This window comes from Haliaeetus albicilla, chromosome 6 (assembly GCF_947461875.1).
Source record: "Haliaeetus albicilla chromosome 6, bHalAlb1.1, whole genome shotgun sequence".
NCBI classification, from domain to species: domain Eukaryota; kingdom Metazoa; phylum Chordata; class Aves; order Accipitriformes; family Accipitridae; genus Haliaeetus; species Haliaeetus albicilla.
Genome location: NC_091488.1, coordinates 17642268 through 17665769, shown reverse-complemented (window position 1 = coordinate 17665769; position 23502 = coordinate 17642268). Strand labels below are relative to the sequence as shown.

Genomic DNA, 23502 nt, shown 5'->3' with positions numbered 1-23502 from the left:
AAGCCACTGACTTCCAACAGAGTTCTGTAGTTATGCCATTCTGTAGTTATGCTTGGTGGCAGCAGGATGGCAACCTCCTGTTGAGTCCCTAGCAGCCTGCAAAGCACACCTCTGTCTACACTCTCGTTCCCAACCCACAGCAGAGCAAATTGGGGGATTTCTGTACATAGCTTGGAAGCCAAGAGCAAAGCATGGCAGAGGCATGCTAAGATAGGATAGTATTGAGAAATGCCACTGGTGCATTTTGCTTTGAAAAGCATCAAAATTACAGGAAATTGTTCAGACTCCCTTTATTAACAAAACAAGAAACTGAGAATCATTATCAGCAAACGCTGTTTAAAAGTTGACTCTTTCTCACGGTTAGCAGGCAAGGTAAGGAGGTGCAGAACAAGAGCAGGAGAAAAGCATGAAGCAACTGGAAGTGTCTTCTCTGAATTGCAGTCCAAAGTCTTTGGCTTTCTTTTGATACCAGTAAATTTAAAAGAAAATAAAGAGTCTCCAAATCTTGTTCCAAACTACTATTTGGAAGAAGGCCACAGACAAAGCAGGCAAAGAATATATGGTTTGTGATACTCAAACAACGGCCCTGCTCCTGCAAGCCCACTCTTGAGCATTTGCAAACCAGTGGCAACGCTGACTGACAACACATACATCAGTATACATTCATGGCGTTACATGCTCACCTTTGGAAGACCCGCATTAAGATCTGACCTGAGCCTGCAGCTTCTAACACCACTGCCACGTGACCTTGCCTTTATAGTTGCACAAATGTGTTTTTGAATGCTCAGACATGCATCATTTCTCTCAGTGATCCCTAAGACTAAGAGTTCATTTATAGATTAACTGCTTAAGCAAGCTCAAGGGCAGAGACCTCGTCTGTTTTACTGGCAAAAGCCTCATACTCTGAAAATCATAATTGTTCTAGAACTGCTGATTAATTTTCCTCATTTGCACTCTTTTTCCCCTCTTTTAAAGTCCTGCTGTATTGGCTTTGTGTGGCAAGGGTTTGGTAGTGGCGGGGGGGTTACAGGGGTGGCTTCTGTGAGAAGCTGCTGGAAGCTTCCCCTGTGTTCGAAAGAGCCAATACCAGCCGGCTCCAAGACAGACCTGCCGCCGGCCAAGGCCAAGTCCATCAGCGATAGTGGTAATGCCTCTGGGATAACAGATTTAAGAAGGAAAAAAAGTTGCTGGGACAGACAGAAATGGCAGCTGGAGAGAGGAGCGAGAACATGTAAGAGAAACAACCCTGCAGACACCCAGGTCAGTGAAGAAAGAGGGGGAGGAGATGCTCCAGGCACCGGAGCGGAGATTCCCCTGCAGCCCATGGGGAAGACCATGGTGAGGCAGGCTGTTCCCCTGCAGCCCAGGGAGGTCCACAGTGGAGCAGATATCCACCTGCAGCCTGTGGAGGACCCCACACCAGAGCAGGTGGATGCCCAAAGGAGGCTGTGACCCCGCAGGAAGCCCACGCTGGAGCAGGTTTTCTGGCAGGACTTGTGACCCCGCGGGGGAACCACGCTGGAGCAGTGTGCTCCTAAAGGACTGCACGCCGTGGAAGGGACCCATGCTGGAGCAGTTCATGAAGAACTGCAGCCCGTGGGAAGGACTCACGTTGGAGAAGTCCATGGAGGACTATCTCCCATGGGAGGGACCCCACGCTGGAGCAGGGGAAGAGTGTGATGAGTCCTGCCCCTGAGAAGGATGAAGCGGCAGAGATAATGTGTGATGAACTGACTGTAAACCCCATTCCCCATCCCCCTGCGCCGCTGGGGGGGTAGGTAGAGAATCCAGGAGTGAAGTTGTGCCCAGAAAGAAGGGAGGGGTGGAGGGAAGGTGTTCTGAGATTCAGTTTTATTTCTCATTACCCTGGTTGATTGGTAATAAATTGAGTTAATTTTCCCCAAGCTGAGTCTGTTTTGCCCATGACAGTAATTGGTGAGTTATCTCTCCTGTCCTTATCTCAACCCACGAGCCCTTTGTTATATTTTCTCTCCCCTGTCTAGCTGAGGAGGGGGAGTGATAGAACAGCTTTGGTGGGCACCTGGCATTCAGCCAGGGTCAAACCACCACACCTGCCTGTTCCTTTTATTTCTGAGGAGGCTTTTCAGTATTTGTCTGTTACTTGAATGTTAAAGCCTCATTTGTGATTAAACACAACATTTGAGAGGCAGACTCCAATGCTGCCTGCTGTCACTGTTCCAACTGTAAGAAGCTCTGGGAGATATCAGCGTATCAGGGCAGATCCTTCTCTGCATAAGTCTGTGTGACCAAAGTTATTTCTCTCCTATTCTATTCCCACCCCCAAAAATGTGATTAATACACACTGGGATAGCTGCATGGTATGAATAGTAGTGGGTATGTATTAAAGTGGCAATAAATAAGGCAAAGGCAGGGACAACACAGAAATACATTGCAGAGAAATAAAATAGCTCATTATCATCAGCTGCATTAATTGCACAAAAGCAGTAATCAGAGATTGTATGCTTAAGTATGTCAAGAATGCTGCACTCAGTAACTTGAAGAAATTACTTTTATAACTTGTCCCACTTCCCCCACTGTAGCCGCATTCAGCAGATCAGGAAACTCTTCAACTCTTCAAACTTAAATGACCATGTTGCACATTTAGGGGTTCTGCAAAAACCAGCTGAGCTATATGGAGGCCAGCTGAGGTCAGGCCAGATGAAGTTGAGCCAGAACCGAGGGTGTGAGCATCAACCTTCTCACCCATTTAAATGACAGTCGGATGCAGGAAAAAGGAGCCTCCTACATCAGCCATGGATGAAAGTCCTGGGGAGAGCCCTGCAAAAGCAGAATAAAAAGCGCCGAAGGCCTCAGGTCTCCTGCACTCTTCACATTAGTTGATTCTGCAGCACAAGTGATCCAGAGCCTCTCCAGGGAGATGCTTCCTCTTTTTCACTCTCCACTGCACTCCCAGCATGGATCTCTGGCTAGTCCTTAAAGCAGGTATCTCCTGTGATATCATCTTGCAGGACACAAGTGAAGAAGCTCTAAAATCCACAGCAAAAAAGCACAAGCCCATAGCTGGCAAGGAGGGGTTAATCAAGGATGTCCATCTATCACTGGGCTTTGGAGTGAAGGATCCTAATAACACAGATTGCTGAGGCCATGGAGTGTTAAACAGGGTCCAAGACACCTCCTTTCTCCTCAAACCTCCTCAAAAATGACACAGCCAAATGATGCAGAAGGGCAGAGACCAAAGAGCAGGAAGCCCCAGCTGTACATGCCCTAGAACAGGGAAAAGGAGGGGCAGACCTCCGAGTGGTTGCATATTTATGCAGTAACAACACTTGAGAAATTATTTATTGCAGGCAGCATACAGATGCACAGTTCAGAAGCGAGATGCACTACAGCATTCAGAGAGACACCTGTGTCAGAAGCAGGGTGCTGCAAGCAGAAGATACGAGTGCTGCAGAACAAGTAGCAGCCCCTTACAACCAGGAGCCCTCTCCACGGCAGCCCAGTGCCTGAGACCTCCAGGCAATACCAGGAGAATCAAGGACTGGTCCAAAGTACATTGTGGAGAGGTCAAAGCTTTGCAATATGTTTCACTAAACTGTTTCCCTCTCTTCAATCAGCCTTCAGCAGAGTCCAAAAGCACTGGGAAGTGGCTGGCTTCCCAGCACTAGGATAAATTGTCCCAATGCACTGGCAAGGAGAGATTGCAGACAGTGGTAGAAAGCACCAGGCTGCAAGACTTTTCCCCTCAGTGTCAAAGCTTCCAAGGGACATAGCTGATGAACTAAGGAAAAAGTGGCACTGCACAAGAGGAAATCCTGTTGAAGTTGTGCTCCATGGGCTGCCCATGACCTCCACTTCTCCTTTTTGCTCTCGTTAAGCAAGGTGCAGCAGAGCCTTTCAGGCAGCCTCGGAAACTGTCCGTCATTCCTCAGCAAAAGACTTAGCCATGGGATTGATTTTAGACTCATTAAAAACACCCTTGATTTTAACCAGAGTTCTGGTACCTGCTTAAAGCTGATCATCATGCTTAAAGGTTTTTCTGCCTAGGAGTGAATGGTGACACGTCGTTACTCAAACAGGCACCAAAAGAGAGGAGGGATGTGCACTGTTGGCCAACAGCACCCCCAGGCAGCCACCTCCCCCCATCCCTGCCCCTCCTCGCCCCACTTAAACTACTCCACATCAGGGCTGCCACGTCCTGCCTACGCGTTTCCACCTCCAGCCACCCACCAGCCCTCTTCTAGCACCCTGGCTCACAAAACACAGCTGGTCAAAAAACCACATTCTTATTTTCTGGCCATTTTGGCTTCCTGAACTTGCTTGTTGTGCAATGAGGAAAGCACCAGTACCACTGCAAGGAGGGGAGCAGGAACACATGGCCCTGATTAAAAAGATAGCTCAAGCTCAGAGCCATGCCTCCACCACTCGGCAATGAAGTATAGAAGGGAAACGGGGCCAGCTTATGGCTAACCAGGTGAACAATACACAGCTTATATACTGGATCAGTACCTTGGTCTGATTCACAACCACCCTGGCAATGCAGCTGGGTGACAGAGCAGGATGCCCCAAGCTGGAAGTGCCAAAGATTTGCTCTTAAAAAACCCAAGCCATACACAAGCATGAAAATGTCACACGTGATATTCCCCTTTCCACACACACACACAAAAAAAAAAAAAAAAAAGGAGTTAACTTTTGGTTTTGCTGTGAAACGAGCAACAGCATTAAGAGCAGCAGCCCCTTTGACATTAGTCAATATTTGATATGGTGGAATGGGAGTGAAAGGAAGAGAGAATGAAAAGGAGACCTTTTACATTTTTCTCTTTTATTTTTTTTTAAGATGCACTGTCAGTCTATATCCTCAATAAATGTCTGTGCATCTCTTTATAATGTAAATGTCAGCCTTGCAGTGGATTGGAACCTCGGGATTACTGCACTGGCAGAATTAACGTATTAGACATAAAAACCATAATGTTTCATTATCCATTGTAAACTGCATGTGCTTTCACTCTAGGGAAACTGGAAATATCACCCAATTTCACTATCATTTTCTGTTAACACACTGTTCTGCCACGTATTCGCACACCAGCATATTCAGTTTGATGATATATCAGTCTTCTAGTTTCATTCTTCTTTCTCTACAATGCTGACATTTTTTTAAATCAATTTTTTGTTCTGTTTTTGTCTCTGTGAAGGTACCGCACTACAAAACCACTCAGTTGAAAAAAAACTTACCCTGGAACAAAAAAAATGGATCATATTTGTCAAGCTGAAAACACACCAGAAGGAACCTGACCTGACATCTGAAATAAGGGTAGAAGGCAACATGGAGGTAAGAAAACCTCGAACACAACAGGCAAGACTTTGACTCATTTATAGGCACGCTAGGGTCTAGGGTCAATACTGAGGCACTAGAGAACAGAATATGTTCCCTTCTGTGGCTTAAACTCCCTGTATTTTTCCTTCCCACTATTAGGCTGGCTGCAAATTCAAAGATTTGCATAAGCCACAGATTTTGTCTGTCTCTTTGAAAGGTCAAAAATTAGAAGCGGCACAAGCAAACACACATGACAAATAGGCCAGCTGGCAGCAATTTGGAGTGACCACATGGAGGAAGTGTGGAGAAGAATAAGGGCAGGAGAGGAGCCTTTAAAAGCCTGGGTCATACATATATTGCAAGTTACAGGGTGCCTCAGGGGAATTTTTTTATTTAATCAGTTTTGTATCTTTGCAAAGATTAGTGACCAATGATCCAGATTTAGTGCTGTCATGTTTCTGTAAACATTTCTGAACATACTTTCTTTGATAAAACATGCAGCTGCTGACACGATTTTTCATATAAACATTTCACTATGTATTACATTGTGTATTTCAAAGAAGCCTTAACATTTTTATTTCTAAGAGACCACTCATTCTCCTCTGCAGGCTATAGAGCATCGCCCTAGGACAGAGAAAGGAAGGGACAAGTTAGCAGAGCAGAAGGAGGGTGGGCAGGAGCTGCAAACAGATACAACAGTAAAAGTCTTTACCAAAACCACGCTGGTCATTACTCACATGAGGGCGTTACAGAAGTAAGTAGGAAGGTAGGGAAACATTTGTTGTCCCACGTAGCTTCTGGAATGGAAGAGAAAGATTAACAGGTCAACTTCAAACATCAAGCCAGATGCACACAGCTGGTGTTAATCTGCATGACCCTCATTATCTGCAACAGACCTCTGCCAAACTATGGCAGCCAAAGAGCTGGCCAGGTTTTTATCACTAACATCACCTCAACCTATTAATGCAAGGGGGAAAATAACTCAAATCTAAATTGCTTCTCACTATTTGTTACTGTTTATATCTTGCCAGAGCCACAAAACCCAATTAAGTTGGTTTCCCTTTGGTTTGCAGTCGGTCAGCTCCAGGCGCTCAGGGCTGAAGTATCTGGAGCTGCCAATCCTGCAGGGAACATTTACTTGTTTAAAAGCAACTCTTTCCACCGGACCTGGGTTTAGCTAATTGTACCATTTCTATTGATCTTGAGTTTTATAAAAAACTTGGCTCCCGATTGCATGCTGTCAGCAAAATTACTCTTGGGAGCCAAATTGGTTTAGTCTGGATCTCACAAACCAATAAACGGGAAGCACTGACGTAGGTTTAAGGTAGTAAAACAGAATGCATTTAAAAAATAAATCTCTAGAACACCTGTCCAACTAAAGTAGTAAAAGGTCACTTATCCCCAGCAAATATCATCACCACACACTGTTCAGAGATTGGAAATGTGAGTTGATTGACAGCTCCCTGAGCACCATCCAACTGAGATTTTCTACAGCCCTTCTTCCTGACCAATCATCTTCACATCACCTCAGAACACCGGTTTGTGGGAGGGAGAGCTTGCTGATGGCTCATCATTTAAAATGGTTGTTTTCCCACAACAAGAAAATGGGAAGAGGAGAGCTTCCCATTGCCATTCGACCCACCACAACGCACTGAGTCCTTTCAAAACCCTCCCAGGCTCTAAGTGCTGTAGATGATGTAACATCATCAGACACCTGCCAAATAAATAAGCAAGCTCCGACATGCCTCCCTCCAAACCTGCAAAGCAATTTCCATCCTAGTACGGGAACTTGTACCGGGCTTTAATACTCTCTTCACTATATCCCCTTCCACAAAGAAAATCTGTGCCCGCTGCTACAGGAACACGCTTAATCCCCGTAAGCAGATGTCAGCCTCCAAAGCTGAGAAAATGACTTTGTCTTTAGGATCGGGGAATTTAAAATGCAAGAAGTTGAAATGCCCTGATGAATTTGGTAACTTAAACCCCAAGAGGAAGCACCTGCTTTCTGAATAGCCACCCAATTAAAAGCCTGCCGCTGTTTTATGCATCCATAATTCAACGTGAACGATCTTTTACTAGTTGACAATATATCAGCTACGGTCAAAGAGCAATGCAGCTGAAAAGAGAGGAGGGAGCTGCCAAGAGCAAATGGCCCGAATCCCGCAGCATTGTCCCATGCAGTAGCTCTCAGACAAAAACTTCTGAGCTGGGGTTGCTACGCAAGGATCCACCAAACTCTGCACAAGCTCCAACAACACCAGTTCACCCCAGCGGTAGATTTGGGGCCCAGATCCACATCTCAGATGCATAGCTACACCTCCCCTCTCCCAGCAACCCAGTCACAGAAATAAAAGCATCTCCCTTCACTATACAGCAGGTAAAGTAAGGCTTCAGTATGCTGCAGGTAAGATAAGGCATCTTCCCATTTATTCACACCAGCAGGCAGGGATGGGGAGGGGAAAACCAAAACAAAAAACAGAAAAAGGGGATTTTCATCAAAAAGTAAACAAAAACAAAAGCCAAGAACACATGGGAATGATCAGCTTCCCTGCAGGATTAGCAACCGCAACAACAAAAAGCAAGAAACTGTAGCAATTCCCTTTGCCAAACTAGAAATAAAGCAGGCAGGCTTCTCATCGCAGCCTGCTTGCCACCATGCCACCCAGGGAGAAAGGAGGCAAGGCTGGAGCAGAGGCTGGAGCAGGACCCTTATCAGGCATTAGACAGCAGCTTCAAATATTCAACCCAGGTCCTGATCCACCTTCACGCCAGCTAAAAGAGGCTCCCACCAGTTGCTGGGCCAGGACAAAGTCACTCGGCCATTTACCAAAAAGTCTTGTTTACCTTGTGTTGGTTGTCGCTTTCTCTCAGCACAGATGGGTTTTCAAGAAAGAAATGCTTTCCCTGTAAACAGGCAGAAACTCAGCTAAAAATAGGGTCCCCACACACCTCGTGGAGCAAGGATTTGGCAGGAGAGGGACTGTGTCTATAAGGACTTCAGGCAGGACCAGCAGTAGATCAGCAACCTTTCTGGGAAATTTTATCTGCACTACCACATGTGCACGAAGGATATCAGCTTGGAAGTCTTAAAACACGCTAGCATGAATCCTAATGATGGGCAGAACTGTCACTCCGCTACGATTAAAATCGGCATCGATACCCAGGGCTGGGCCAGATGCTTCCCCCCTTTCCCACAGCCTCAGGAGAGGTGCAGAAAGCCCCGGAGAGACGCTGCACTGGTCTCGGTGCAGTGCTCAGGCCGGCGGCAGCTTCGGAGAGCTGCCATCGCCATGTGCTCCCTGCAGACTGGCTCCTCGAGCACGCTCACGCCAAGCACCAGCTGCTCTCATGGAGCACCTGTGCCAAAATCCTTCTCCCGCCCCACAAAAGCCAGCCCCTGCCCTACCACAGAAGGCTGCCCCAAAAGCAGGTCCCTCTGACATGAGGCATTTCCCTCCCTCGCCTTGGCTAGGGGCTGAAGAGCACACACGGACCATGAGCCAGACTGACCCCAACCAGACTTTTATCCATCCAGGCCAGCAAGTCCCCAGGAGAAGCAGACCCCAGGTTTCCCAAACTAGAGAGCAACAGCAACAAAAAGCCTGCCCCTCTTCCTCATCCTCGAGTCCCTCTTGCAACAAAACCAGGGTTGGAGGCGGCCCTCACGTTGCTGCCAGCCATGCTGGGAAGCAAACGTGCTGTGGGAGAGGCGGAAGGCATCCTGTAATTAAACACTGCATCGAAACGCTCACGTGTAAAGAGGACAAGTTAAGATTAGGCAGACAACCTCAGTTCTGGCATCTTCTCAGTTTAGCTTGCTTACAACTGTAGCTTCAATAATATGTATTTAACATAGAGGTTGGGATGCACACAGTTTTTAACATGTCTTTTGAAAGGTCCACAGAAAACCAAATGAAATTTTTTTTTCATTTAAATTTTTCCATGTAAACTAACCAAAGTTTGGCTAGAATATCTACAGTTTCCTTACCTTTGTATTTTGTGTAAGAAAAATCTGTGATACCTGACTACACCAAGGTCAGCACACTCCTGTTTTCTCCACTCAGAACTCCCCTCAATCGCAGCTCCAGCCTTCTTAGGGATCCATTTTGTCTTATCTGCAAAGGCCTTTTCTTCTCTTTCGCTATTCTAGAAGCTCGTAGTGAAACCCAAACATCCTGAACAACTACTGTAAATCCCCAGTCCTTTTTTTCTGATTTAAGAATGGCTGCAACAGTATAGTATCATCATACAGTACTTATCCTTGAAAACATGTAACTCCACTTCAACAATCCTATTACATATGCTCCTAGCATTTGTACAGAAGAGATTTAGCTCTTAGCTTTCCATTGCTTTATCTCTTTCCGTGTTTGCCAGCACAGAAATTATATCGGGCTATAGACAGGTCATGTCCAAATGCCTCTCCTATCTTCCTGCAAATCTGGAAAAAAAACCCAACCGTCACGTAGCTTGCACTACCCTGTCAAGCTTCCTAGCTCAGCTTTTAATAGCCACCCCTCTGAAGTGCAGTGGAAAGAGCCGGTTATGCTATCTCCCTAGCATCCCGTCTCTAAGCGATGCTATCAAAAAGACAACTTGTGCAATCAAAGGGTCTGTTCAATCCTCTCCTGAGGAGCGCAGGGCAGAGGGAACCTGTGTCACGCTCATAAGGACTGGAGTCACTTCAGAAGTGACGGCAGTACGAGTCTAACAAGCTAAAGGGCAAAGAGCCTGTCTAGACCAGAGCAGTCAGAAGGGGAGCTCCCAAGAGCACAGACGGCAAAAGAACAAAATGAGGGGAAAACAAGAAACACAGACACGTGCACAGATGGAAAAAACCACCTTCTATATTTCAGTGACTTGCCCTAAAGCCTGGGGCTGGGCTGTTAGGGTAAAACCACACCAGCATACCACGCTGCTGGTAGGGGGAAATCACCCTGTCCTGCTCTCTTCTGGCTCTGATACCCCCAACCTGCACATACGTCTTACCGCACAGCCATTGCCAGCTGCCCATGGCCCTTCCCGTGCCCAACACTATTCATGCCAACTCACTGCTTTTGTCAGCAAACTGAGCCACCATCGAGCTGTCTCCATGTCTCAGCAACACACCCACCTCTTGCATAAAAAAAATTTAGAGCTAAAACACTTCTGTTTCATTTATTCCAGATGCACTGTTCCTACAGGCCTATCCTCCATGATAAGCGTAGACATTTCTTGAATCATCATCTCCTACATCTAATATTGAAACCCTGTTTTAATGCTGTTTTGCCATCCACCTGCTAGGGATATTCTCTCTCTTTCACTGCGGTACCCACTTCTGCGCTCTTGCCCAAGACCTGTCTCTTACCTCATCCCATTTTTTCCTCCTATCACGCCTCCAACACATTCTTGACAACGCATAGTTTAGTCACCATTAGCAAGTCTAAACCCCAGCTATGCAGCATTTGCCAGCAAGACAGCTCTATCTCCGTGAGAACATCAGCCCGACTTTTTAAATACACAGCTCTCAGCAGGTCTGACGCTGCAGCCCAGGGACAACCCACGGAGCAGGCAGCACTCTCGAGAAACTTGCCCTTTATGTAAAAGTATTAATGTAACAGTGGCACTTACAGATGCTTTTGACTCATCTTGCAGCAGCTCCACTCGGGGAGCGCTAACTGGAACATATAATGAGAGAAAAGGAAGGATTAAGACAAATGGGATCTGCAAGGTGGTTTTGTCTGCACTGATCACCCCACCAACTAAATATTGACATTAATACTAAAACTGAAGGGCAGGAGATGTCACTCAGAGTACATTTTCACTATTAGTTCAAACCAAGACCATGAAAGGGACAGCACAACCCAGGGCTGCACATTCCCACTGGCTCCTTCACAGCACCCGAGCATGGCTGCACCCACATGTCAGTCAAAACAAGCTGCCCAAAACCACATCTGACAAAATCAGGTCATTTTTCAGCCATGCGGCCTGGGAGCACTGGTACTGACACAAGCAAGACAGTAGGAACATGGGGCCCAGCAAAGGAAGATGTGAGATAACACCGTCCCCTTCAACAGCAACTCAGTCCTGGAGCACTAAAAAACAAAAAACAAAAAAAAATTAAAAAATAAAATCACCCAGATGTTCAAGAAAGTAATTTATTTTTTTTTTCTGAAAAGTCAGCCAAGAGAAACAGGGAGCAGGCTGCAGTCAGCCCCAGCCATGCTGCCTCAACACCACCAATGCTGCTCAGAACAGTTTCTTCTGTGTTTTTCCCAACCAGCCTCTAAGGCAGATTGCTGGTTTGGCTTCAGCACCTGTGGGGAACATCCAATCTTGTCCTGCGAGCACAGCATCCCACCCCACAATGAGCCATTTCCATTAACCAAGCCAGAGTTTCACTAATGACATTGCCCTACCAAAAATAAAAATTAAAAAAAAAAAAAAAGCTACAAGGTGCCTAGGAAAAATCCCAGCCTATTCTGCTGAGCTGCATCTTCTCTCTACCCTTGGAGCATCGTGAACTCCTTTAATCATGCTGTTTTGCTCTGCCCCTGCAGCTGGACCCCAAGGTACGCCTTTTGCAGCCCCTCACCCCTGACCCACTGCTTCCGACATCTGTTTCTCATCCTCTTCCTCTTCCCCTCTCTCTTATCTGGCACATTCCCACCAGCCTACAAACCCAGCCTTTGTCTTCTCCTCCGAGCAGCACTGATCCCCATGCCCTCTCCCCACCCCTGCTCCCCCCTGTCACCCGGGGCTATTAACTGCACTGTGGTATTCAAACACTGTAAAGTTTAGGACCATATAAAAGTTGGCGGGGGTGGGGGGGTGGAACAGCCATTGCGCGTATGTCGAGCGGTTTTATTTAAAACACAGCTTATACCTGAATCTAGACACCAGCAATTGCAGATACAATTCCTTCTGCCCTCACCTGGCTGCTGGCCACCTGCCACCACTATGTCCGCTTTCCTCATGCCCTCCTCTACACCTCCCCAGGGTACCAGCTCTTCGCCGTCTGCTTCACCTATCGCCCAGCACGCCCCACGCTGCCTGCCTTCCTCATGGCTCCCACCAGCCATCACCCATCCCGACATCATTCCTCCAGCAGCCATATGCGTGCACGGCCCCAGCTCCAAGAGGGCCTCTGGGCAGTACTGCAGCACAGGCGTTGGGCAACAAGACAGCGACGGCAGCAGCCATAAACCCTTTTGCCGGATTCCTGCCTTGTTACCACATCGAAACGGCAGCTCCTCGAGCCAGCTCTGGCATTACTGCAGGCACGCCATGCATGCCAAACTGAGTATGCGTTTCCAGAACAGAAGTGACACGGTGCCGGAGCTCACCCAGGGGCACAGCAGACTGTCATCAAACAAGGCCCTGGTGAAAGAAGCCAAACATCTGAAAAGATATGCCGTGACTTGAACTGAAGCATCGCAAGCCTCGGGGAGAAAGTACGTGATGTGCCATGATAGCTGTCATGCAGAAGACCAGACTGGATCGAGGTCTTCACCTTTGGTTTCTGTTCTGCAAGCGATTCTCCAGAGCAAGAGCAGCCCTTGCAGAAATGCCTCCTGGCTGAACAAGCTCATCTATGCTCGCAGCAACAGGAACTTGCTTTCACAGGTACCTCTGGAAGATCCCCTCTCAAAGGACATTCCCAAGGATTCCTGGACAAAGAGCCGCAGGGGCAGATGATCATCACCAGGTGCGGATGATCACCACCCTTGTTCTATCCTCAAGTTTCTATGAATCTACGTATCAAACAGATCAGAGGGCAACCTCCTCTCTGCTTGCATTTCCAGCTTTGCCTTCAAATCAGCCTCTGCAATGTTACTGCTTCTCCTTCCTTACTGCTCTTTTTGTGTCCTGGTCCCGTCCAAGGCTCTGGCCTTCTATTATGCTGTTTGCTACATTGCCAATATTATTTTCTCTGTGCCCACCCAGTCTTTCTCTTCCTTCAAACTCACTCTTTGCATCAGTTTCTCCAAAGACGCCATCTTCCAGTTCATGTTATTGCTTTCTTTATGATAGGGCTGCAAGATCTGAGTTTTTACAGGACTGAGCACATCCGTTCCAGACCAATGTCACAATTAAATCCTCTCAGAACAGGTGCAACAGCACCAAACAAGGTGGCAATATGCATGATGTTCCTACACCAGATCACTGTTTATACACATACACACACATAAAAATACTTGTAAATGCTTTTTGAGAGGGAGGTGGGACCAGAGAGCTCTTCTAACCTACACGATTCTACGATTCTGTCTTTTTTTTGCAAGGAAAATAATAAAGACTAGGACTGGAAACGGCACTGCTCACTTGACAGCATACAGCAGAGGTCTTCTTCCCAGCTCCACCATAGGGCCACAGTGTGACCTTTGCTGTGACATTTCACTTCTCAAAAAATCACAATTCATTCCCACTAATGCAAATATGACATCAAAGGTCTTCTTTTGCAGTGCACCTAGTAATCTACCAATGAAAAACTGTGATGTAAATAAGTAGATAATTGCTACTATGCTTAAAACTGAGGAACATCACTACAGTATAACATATTATTATTGTATCACCTGAAAAAAACTTGTAAATATAAACCAACACTGAAAGCCCTCACTGCTGAAAAAAACATTTCACACTTTTCCCTTTCTTCAGTCCTCTTTGACAGGGTAAGGAGGGCTGACTTATGTGAATATGCTATCTGAATTAGGCGGTTTTGACAGCCATTTCAGCAGTCTCCTGGAGAGACTGGAGCCGGCCATGACTAGCACACAAACCGGAGATGGGCACATGGGCTGGAGGCTGAGCCCCTCAGCCCCATCCCAGCATGTAGCCGCAGGCAGTGGGAGCAGAAAGGCCGACTGTGGCTACCGGGTCCATGAGCATCACGGCAGTACCGAGCACCACAGCTGCCACTTCGGTGCTTGGAAGACAAAGGTGTCTTTAAGAAAATGACCTGGCAAACAAAATTCAGGAACCCCTCTTGGCACTGGCTGAGGCGTAGTTAAGGACAATGAGCTCTGAAGTTCGCTTTCGTGGAGAAAGCAAATTTTACCATGGCAGACAATTGCGGGCTCTGTCTTGTTTCAGGCCTGAAGGTGTCCGTGCCTTCCACCGGCATTTTCCAAAGGGACAATTTTGCCCCTAGAAAGTAGACAGCTCTTCAGTTAGCACCAGTAAGAGAGCGATGATGTTTAGTTTGATAATGTGACTGTCAGTGGGATTTTGAAATGTCACTCCCACACCTAGCAGATGCAGTTGGCTCATTCCTCATTTTAGAAAAATGTACTGAAGTTCCTTTTGTAATTGATGCAAAATATTTCACAAGGCTGGAGTTTTATTTTGGAAAAAAAAAAAAAAAAACCCTCTCATTGCCTTTCAATTGAAAGGCATTTTAATTAATTCTCTTGAACATATTTAAACTGTTCTATCCTTTTTAAGGATGCTTTTGCAGGGACAAGCTATCTCCTTAAGTAAAACACATATGGCACAGAGCTAAACTAAAAATGCCCAAAACCAACACAAAAGAGCGAGCTGATGTTTCAGGAAGGTGGATCCTCCACTCGTCATCATTCTTGGCCCTGACTTTGCCAAAACATACATCTGTGAATAACTCTGGAAGGGTGACCCAGACAAATGTTTGTATAACAGGAGCTTGAAAATGTAACTTGTGTTTAAACAAGCATGCAAGACAAATCACAACTGGAATGACAGTATAAAAAACAAGTGAGAGGAGACACCAAAAACCTGTGGGAGAAAGACAACATGAGTTCCAGTCAGTTTTGGTACCTTATCTTACAAGTGAGCTCACCTAATAATTTGAGTACCAAAACTAATCTATTAGATGAGCTGATTTGTTGGGTTTTTTTAGTATCAGTTTTCAATCCATATAAAAATTGTCCCTCAAACATCACAAACGCACCTGCATTCCTCACATCCTCTCTACCCCTTCAAACTTTTTCCTCCTCTTTGAACAAATGCACCTAAAAGAAGAGGAAACCCTAAAAAACAGCCCCAGATTTACTGTATCTTGAATCCAGGATATATAGAAATATGGATGTGGAAAGAAAATTTATTCCTGAGTTAACACTTCACTCAGAAATAAATCTTTGATTTTTATCCTGTGGCAACTAAATCTCCTCTCCCTGCAAGTCCTGACATTGAACTTCATGGAAATGGGACTAGGCTGCTAGGAAAACTGCCGTGACATTTTCTAAGGGCCCAGATCTATACACCCATATGCTGGTCTTTAACTTCATCAGCTAAACATATTGGATTTGTTTTTTAAGATTGGAACAACATTATTTACCCTCTGTTCCATCATGCAAAGTTTAAAAGTGAACTCAATTGGTTTTGCTCTTCGTCCTAAAACTAAGGCAATGACCACTTTATCATCAGCTTGTTCTCAAAACTCATCACAGTTCTCTAAATTGCTCTTCTGTTTTCACAGCGGGGTTTGGTTGAACTTTCTTCTTTGAGAAACTGGCTATATACAACTATATCAGCCCATGAAACAGTCGCCAACATTTGGTAGAGCAAGGAAGACAAGCATATCCTGTACCAAATTCTGTGCAGTTGTTATCCTCCATTACACAAACACTTGGCAGGCTTCCATTATAAAATTTATGCACTAAAATTAGCTCTCACAATTGCAATCAATTGCAACAATCAAGCGTAAGTAATTAAGAAAAAAAGTGAGCATGAAAAGCAATGTTACGGCACTGCAGTGGTTCCTCTATTTATTTATAATTATGTCCAATACGGTCTTTCTATCCATCGTTCATAAGGCTGCAAGCACACAACCCATAAGCAGAGTAATTTCTCAACAAGAAGCTTCTTTCTGTGATGCCCCAGAACATTTCCTTGTCGTTTCATTTTTGACACTCTCTCCCCATCTCGGGGAAGGAGGCCGGGAAGGGACCCTACAAACTCCCCAGTGCAGAAGATGCCCTCCTCCATCTCCTCACACCCCAGCTTTATCCAGCACCTCTTGGGCTGCTTCACATACGCATGCACACACACCCTTTTCCTTGCCCCTGTTTCTGCAGACAAGTGACCTGGGCACCGCTGCCCTCTCCATCCTTCCTCACTCAGGACCCGTCTGTGTGGTGCTAAGGGAGGGGATGGTGTGCAGCTCTGCAGGACCCCCTCAGGGACAACCCGACCCTGGCTATATAGATTCTTGCCAGGGCTGAATCCCACCTCCGGCACTGGCTGTCAGGTAGCAGAGCACAGGGGCTTTCCAGGAGGGATGGGGAGGGATGGGTCCCTGGCCTGGTTTCGGCTGGGATAGAGTTAATTTTCTTCTTGGTAGCTGGTACATTGTGGTTTGGATTTAGTGTGAGAATAATGTTGATAACACGCTGATGCTTTAGTTGTTGCTAAGTAGCGCTTATCCTAAGTCAAAGACTTTTCAGTTTCCTATGCTCTGCCAGCAAGAAGGTGCACAAGAAGCTGGGAGGGAGCACAGCCAGGACAGCTGACCCAAACTCGCCAAAGGGATATTCCATACCATAGGATGTCATGCACAGTATATAAACTGGGGGGAGTTGACTGGGAGGGGACGATCACTGCTCGGGCATCGGTCAGCAGGTGGTGAGCAACTGCATTGTGCATCACTTGTCTTTTCTTGGGCTTGAGGTTTTTTTTAATTGTATTCCTTTTCATTACAATTATTATTGTACTTTATTATAGTGTTATAGTTTATTTTACTTTAGTTATTAATTCATTCTTATCTTGTCTTTTAATTCTCCTCCCCATCCCACTGGGAGGGGGGAATGAGCAAGTGGCTGCATGGTGCCTAGTTGCTGGCTGGGCTTAAACCATGACAGTCCCCAAAACAGCACCCGGGCTGCCTGTCACCGTAACCACTTGCAGAGCAAGTGTGCACTTCGAAAACATGAACCTTATTTTCTTACTACAGTGTGGGAAGGGATTAAGGGTTAAAAAGCCATTTTACCAGCCAACAGCAAAGCATCAGGAATGCTACTCAAAAAGATTTTCACGACCGTGAATAACTTTAAGACAACTATACAGGCACTTGGTCGATATGCGGGGGTTTTTTTATCACCCTCTTTGACGCAGATGGCATATACTGTGTACGGTGTGGTGCCAGAGCAGAACTCAAAGGCAGCTTTGTACAGATTTTTCCCTCTTGAAACAACAACTCATGAAACTAGTAATAAATGTTACATTGTTTGGAATGAAAAGCAGATACTGTGTATAAACTTCTGGAAACTAAAACACATATGGCAAGAATACGCTAGAGAATATAGAATACTCTAGAGAATGCAAATAATAAAAAAATCCTCTCTGTGTAATTCAGTGTAAATATTGCATCTGATTGTCTCTTCTCTCCCATATGCATACAAGCAAATCAATGTCTGGCACCCCACTTTAAAGTCAGGAATACTCCATCTTCTATGCTAACAATCCACATAACTTCTGGCCCCTGAGAACCTATGACCTTGCATGTCATCACACATTCAAACCGAATTATCTGCCACTGTTTTAATTCACTTTGGGGTTTCGGGTTGTATTTTTTTAAACAGGTCACAGCTGTACTATAAAGGAATATACATAGATAAATAAGCATATGGTATTAAAGGAACATTTTTAGTTTTGCAAAAAGAAGAATAAGAAAAGCTTGCATGGTACAGCTTGATCAAATCAGAAGCAAAGCCCTCAGGTACTACACATTTGTCTCCCTTTCTCAGTTCCTAACAGCAGATGCTCTTCTGACCCAGACCTATCACACTGAAGAGAAAAATGAGCATAAACTCATCATTCTTTGTATCATCTAAAAGCTATTTACAGTGGTCAACATGAAACAAATTAAGCCGATTTGGACACAACAGAGAGCCCACCAACACGAGTTCAAGATTTTTTCCATGGACATCACTTGGCTTTGGTCCAAGCCTGTAATGTTATTTCTCACTGACATCCTTTTGCACCATGAAATTCATGTTCACAATTCACATCAGATAAAGCCAAAGAGGCCTCTCAGCAAAATGTCCAGAGAACCAGCTGACTCTTCGGCAAAGTCTACCACAAAAAAAGGCATATGGGCATGATCAAAAATGGATTTAGTATAATGCTGGTTCATATGACACTAAATAGAAGCTGGTATCTAGCACATCTTGCCCTTATTTTATTTTTTCATTGAACACACCTGTTGTTCTCACTCAAGATGAGGGCTAAGCTATTTAAACAGCCAAGTTACTTTGCGAGCTATTTCCCTTAGCATACAAGCAAGCCCAGGCAAGAGAAACCATTCCTCCAAAACACGGCTGCTTCCCAGAGATAGTGCAGTGCAAAATTTGTAGAGTAAATATGCTCTGTGACTTCACGAAGAGCCTCACACTTGGCGTTTCAGTACAGTATATTCCATGATTGCTTCCCCTGCAAAAATGCACATTGCAATGGGTTCCACCATCAAACTCTCATCGGTTTGGCTTTTTTGCTCACAGACTGAGCTGCACCTGCAGGTTCAAGTTGCTGCACCCCTCCACCCCTCCAGGCAAACCAGAAGGTGACTGTCAAAAATGATACTGGAAAACAAGAGCTACAAAAAAATTTTTATATGAAAAGTCTTCCAGTTGAGGGATGAAAGTCTCTTTTCAAAGGAGAAGAGAAATCCCAAAAGACCCATCCATCCAGTGGCCCTTTACCCGGGAGGATCAGACATGTCTTGGGAAGAAGAACAGGAACCTGAACTGAGGCTCCCACTTTCCAGCCAAGCCCCCTGATAACTGCCAAGGCAATGCTCATCACTCAAGCCCAGAGCAGCTTCTTTACCCTCTCTCTGATTCAAATCCAGTTTTAAACCCAAGCATAGTGAGAACATTTCTGATTTCTTGAAGCTTTATAGGAAAGCATTTACATTTTCAATGTAACTGCAATTAAAAGTTATGCATAAAATGTAAGGGTGATGTCAAGTTATTTAAAATTCCTCATTTTGAGTTTGCATTTAGGAGAAAAAACATATAGGGAAATATTTTTAAAAAAATATACAAGTTGTAAGGGATAGTTTTAAATGTAGCAAAAAAGGAGATGACTAGAGGAAAGGATTTAGAGGAGAACTGAAGCTGATAGTCAGAAAAGGGGAATATAACAACACACCAGACTGCAGAATGCCCTCCAAAAGCAATGAAAAGATAATCATTGCAAAAATCACTGCCACAGCAGAAGATAATCAGCAGCTGAACACATCTCTATAAATTCTCATGCTCCTGCAGTGCTATGGAAATGCAATGCTATCCCAAATACTGGAATCTTCTTAGACTGGAGAGACAGGGAAAAGAAAATGGCCACACTCCAGAAGCATCTTAAAATACTTCCTGTGTTGAGTAGCACAAAAAAAACCAAATAGTAGCAGAGACTTATGTCACGTTCACAGCGGGGAAAGATCTCATTAATTGGCCATCCCACTCCTCAGTCTAGGAAGCGTGCTGCCAAGCCGCTCCAGGTACCAGGGGCAAAACGTCCAAGAGCAGCTACTTAAGTAGATAACTTCAAACCTGGCATGGCCAGCCCAGGCACTACACATCTTTCAAGATCAGGTGCCCACTGAGCAGATGACTGTTCAGATAACAAGCTGTAAACAAAATCACACACATGGATACACAGAAGAAATACTTTGGCTTCAAAGGCATTTTTCTTCAGCACGTAAACATTGCAGGAATTTCTCTCATGTCTCAAATAGCATTACTCTGTGCACAAAGTCAAGTCCACTCATGGCACAGTTTATTTCTGTCCGACTACCAGAAACAAAACAACAGCCTTTAACCACTCAGAGAGACTGCAGTACAACATCCTGAGGTTCAGAGATGCTCTGCAACGACGGGAGAAGCTATTTTTGGAAATCTATCTGGTTGCTAGGGCAAATTCTTATAACGATACACACCATCCACCAAGCAGAATCTGGTTTGCAAGTCAGGAAAGGAGGAAAAATAAAGATGAGAGATGACTAACCAGGGTAATGTGAGAAACCAAATGAAATGCCATGCTATACAGAAATATGGTTACGACTTCCATCAAGACTCAGCTGAACTCCTACGTGAAATACACCCGGTTGTTTTGAGCCAAAGGAGCCTGGATCACAGGCTTGAAAGAAATTTTGAAAGGTTGTACAAGGCATCCTGCTGCCTCCAAGGCAGGATTAACTATATCTAAACAGTACCTTATGCAGGGCATACCACTACTGAATCATAAGCATTTGTTCATACAGCCCTCTTGTATCAATATTATTTGTCTTTTACACAAGGGAGTAAATGAGGCAGACAGAAATGAAGCAGTTTGCCCTCAATTGCACGCTAAGTCTCATGCAAAATTAGGAAATCATTCCGGATGTTCAAAAACCCACAAATAACTGATGAATCAGTTTTCTAGGAGCTGTATGCATGGATATCTTCTAATTTTCAAAATTACTGGAGCCTCAATTCACTTCAACCTGTTACACATCTGGACAGTCTTACGTATTTTGTAAAAGACCACGACAGTTTTTCTATCCAAATTCCAAGCTTTCAACTCAAAAACATCTTTTGAAAGTTAACAGGGCAAAGATGGTAAAGAAAGGACAAAGTGAGGAGGGAGGGATTATAAACTATTTTCCATTTTCTCCACGAACAGCGAAGAATGGAAACTGCATGCTAATGTTCAAAAACACCAGCTTTGGATGACACAAACTGGAAAAGGTTGTATAATTTATACCTTACCACCATTATCTTCTGGTCAGCTTTGCGCTGAACTCAACTGAAATTATAAGAAAGTGTGCAGATCAAGTTTAGGAAGCCACCATACTCTTCTCGGTAGCCGAGCACTTTGTGTGTCAGAGGAAAGCTTCTGTAATTAAAATAGTATCTCCTTTACAACTGAGAACAGAGAATATTTAGTTAGACTTTAAACTGTTGAGGAGAGGCTTATATAATAATCTCACTTAGGCCTCACAGTCAAATGAACAGTGCCTACCAAGACTTAATCGAACTTACGCATAACTTGCTGGTAACAGAAAGTACTCTCAACACAGCCTGGCATTAAAACTGAAATAGTATGCTCTTTTCCTCCATTTTGACTTCTGAAATAAAAAGGTTCAAATCAATGAGAAATTTCAACACTGCAGAGACCACGAACTAAGTAGAGCCACCAGATTTAAAGATTACTGCTGTAATCTGCAGGAGTGATACTAAGAGCAGAATGACCACCAAGGCTGAAGCAGAAACCTCTGCCACAGGTGATGGATGGACATCCAGCAGGGCAGACACCTCCACCACAGTCCTGGGCAGATTTCACAGGCCTCTGGTCAGCAGGGGTTGCACCTCTCTTCGCCAGAATAACCACGAACCAGGCAACGCACAAGACACCAATTCGTTCTTCTGTGCCAACACATTGCACCCCCAGCCCCCTGCCTTTACGAAAGAGCAGTTTTCAGATGAAGGTCCATCTGATTCATTTCCCTTTGGGCTGCAGATTCCTCACGAACATGCATGTGACACAGGGATGCCCTGCAAGGGTTGTTCCTGCCCATAGGGTGGCACAGCCTCAGCAGGAGGTATAGACACAGGGCTCCAAGGGACAGGCCGGCACACCAAACCAGGCAGCAAGCCCTCCCCGTTTCTACTGAACATGCAGAGCTTCAATGCCACTCAGAGCTGAAGCACCTGCCCTCCTTTTGCTCCTCTGCTCAGGAAACAAATCAACTCTTACTTGATGAAGCGTTTGGGCAAGTAAAGATAAGGACATGGCTGAACTATTCAGAGCTCAAACCACAGCTGCCTTCAAACCCTTATCAACCATAACACCAAACACAAGGTTTTGTACTCTTCCAGCTGCCTCCCGAAAACCTCTTCAAATGGGACTGCTTTGCATGTGGGATTTCCATAGCCAGTCCCAAAAACCTGGCAATTCTCCATATCCACAGTGCATTCTGCTGTGTGAGCTCCAGCTGAGTGACCTGCACTACTTGGACGCAAAGCACAAGCAAGAGTAAGGCGCTCCCAAGTTTCCGCAGTGATCCAAAGATGCTACTCAGGCCCTGTAAGGACCATACTGTGCACATGAGTACACACATGCAGCCATTTAAGAAATGGTTGTGTTCACTTTAGGTACTGTTAAAGAGGCTAATGCTTCTAAATAACTCAATTTTGAAAAATGGGGCTTAAATACCATTGAAACCTAAGATCATAAAGAGAAAAACACATGTGCACATGCTCCTAAGAAACCAAACAGCTTTTCAAAACAGGATTTTTCTGACATGCTCCTAAAGAAAGCTTTTTTACATAAACCATCATCAACTGAAAAGCAATAGAAAGACTTCAACAAATTTGCCAGTAAATACTCCCATCCTACACAGGTAAAAACATTGGCACAAAAGTAATCTAATAACTTCCTAAGCTGATAAAATGCCATTATAAATTACAATATGTATGCACATGTGATATTTGTATCTGAACATATACATGTAACACAATGTACAGGTTTTTTTAAACAACTTCAGGAGAGTGTTTGGTCATACAATGACCTACCTGTACAGAAAAGACTAAAGGGAAAGATAATCTCTAATCCAAGTGAAATCCACCACAGTCAGGAGACCCACCCTATTGACAAAGACCAGACAGGGAATGAGGAGACCAAGCTTTTTTTTCATGCAGCACTGTTTCCTTCTGGGCAGCCCCACGACAACTCCCCAAGCCTCTGCCACTCCTTCAGTCACTGTCTTACAGGCAGGCTGACAGCTTATTTATGCAAAGGGCTTATCTTTGCTATGAGTGTGAGCTTTTACCTGCATTAAGGTCTTCATCTCCCTCCAAAGGGCCCCGCAGACAGATAAGCTGGCTTCTCTTCTCTGCTTCCCGCTGAAAGGAATACAGGTTGATAAATATTGGGAGGGAATCTGCCTGTAGCTTTACTAGACTACATAAATGGTTAAAATATTCCTAGAGCAGCAGGAAGCTTGTGGGGAGGACACAAAATGCACAGCTGCACAAATGTAAGATTAGGGAAGGAGGATGGAAGGTACCAGGAGGTCTGAAATATTTTCGGTGAGATACATACACAGGCTCACCCAGTGTCCTGACAAGTACTCTGATTTTAAAAGGCGCTTTAATCTGCCTTAGACCTATATAAACAAAGATCATAGAAACAATTGTACATAGCAGCCTGGGAAAGAGGAATACTGGTATCATCTTTCGCTTTGTAGCTTTATGTTGGAGAGGAGGGAGGAGAAGGAAAGAGGG

At 44.9% G+C, this 23502-nt stretch overlaps 1 protein-coding gene across 8 annotated transcripts in view; it reads right to left on the bottom strand.

The window, feature by feature from the left end:
• The window catches only part of TIAM1 (TIAM Rac1 associated GEF 1), a 193764-nt gene that overhangs the window by 128867 nt on the left and 41395 nt on the right, over positions 1–23502 (bottom strand). For 4 of the 8 annotated variants that reach the window (XM_069785292.1, XM_069785282.1, XM_069785289.1 and 1 more), the window contains one exon: positions 6031–6090. The exons of 1 other annotated variant lie outside the window; for it this stretch is intronic. The gene's annotated coding sequence lies outside the window, so the exon portion shown is untranslated. Of the gene's footprint in view, positions 1–6030; positions 6091–23048; positions 23122–23502 lie in introns of all 8 variants that reach the window. 3 more of the 8 variants (XM_069785281.1, XM_069785288.1, XM_069785283.1) reach the window with 1 other exon arrangement.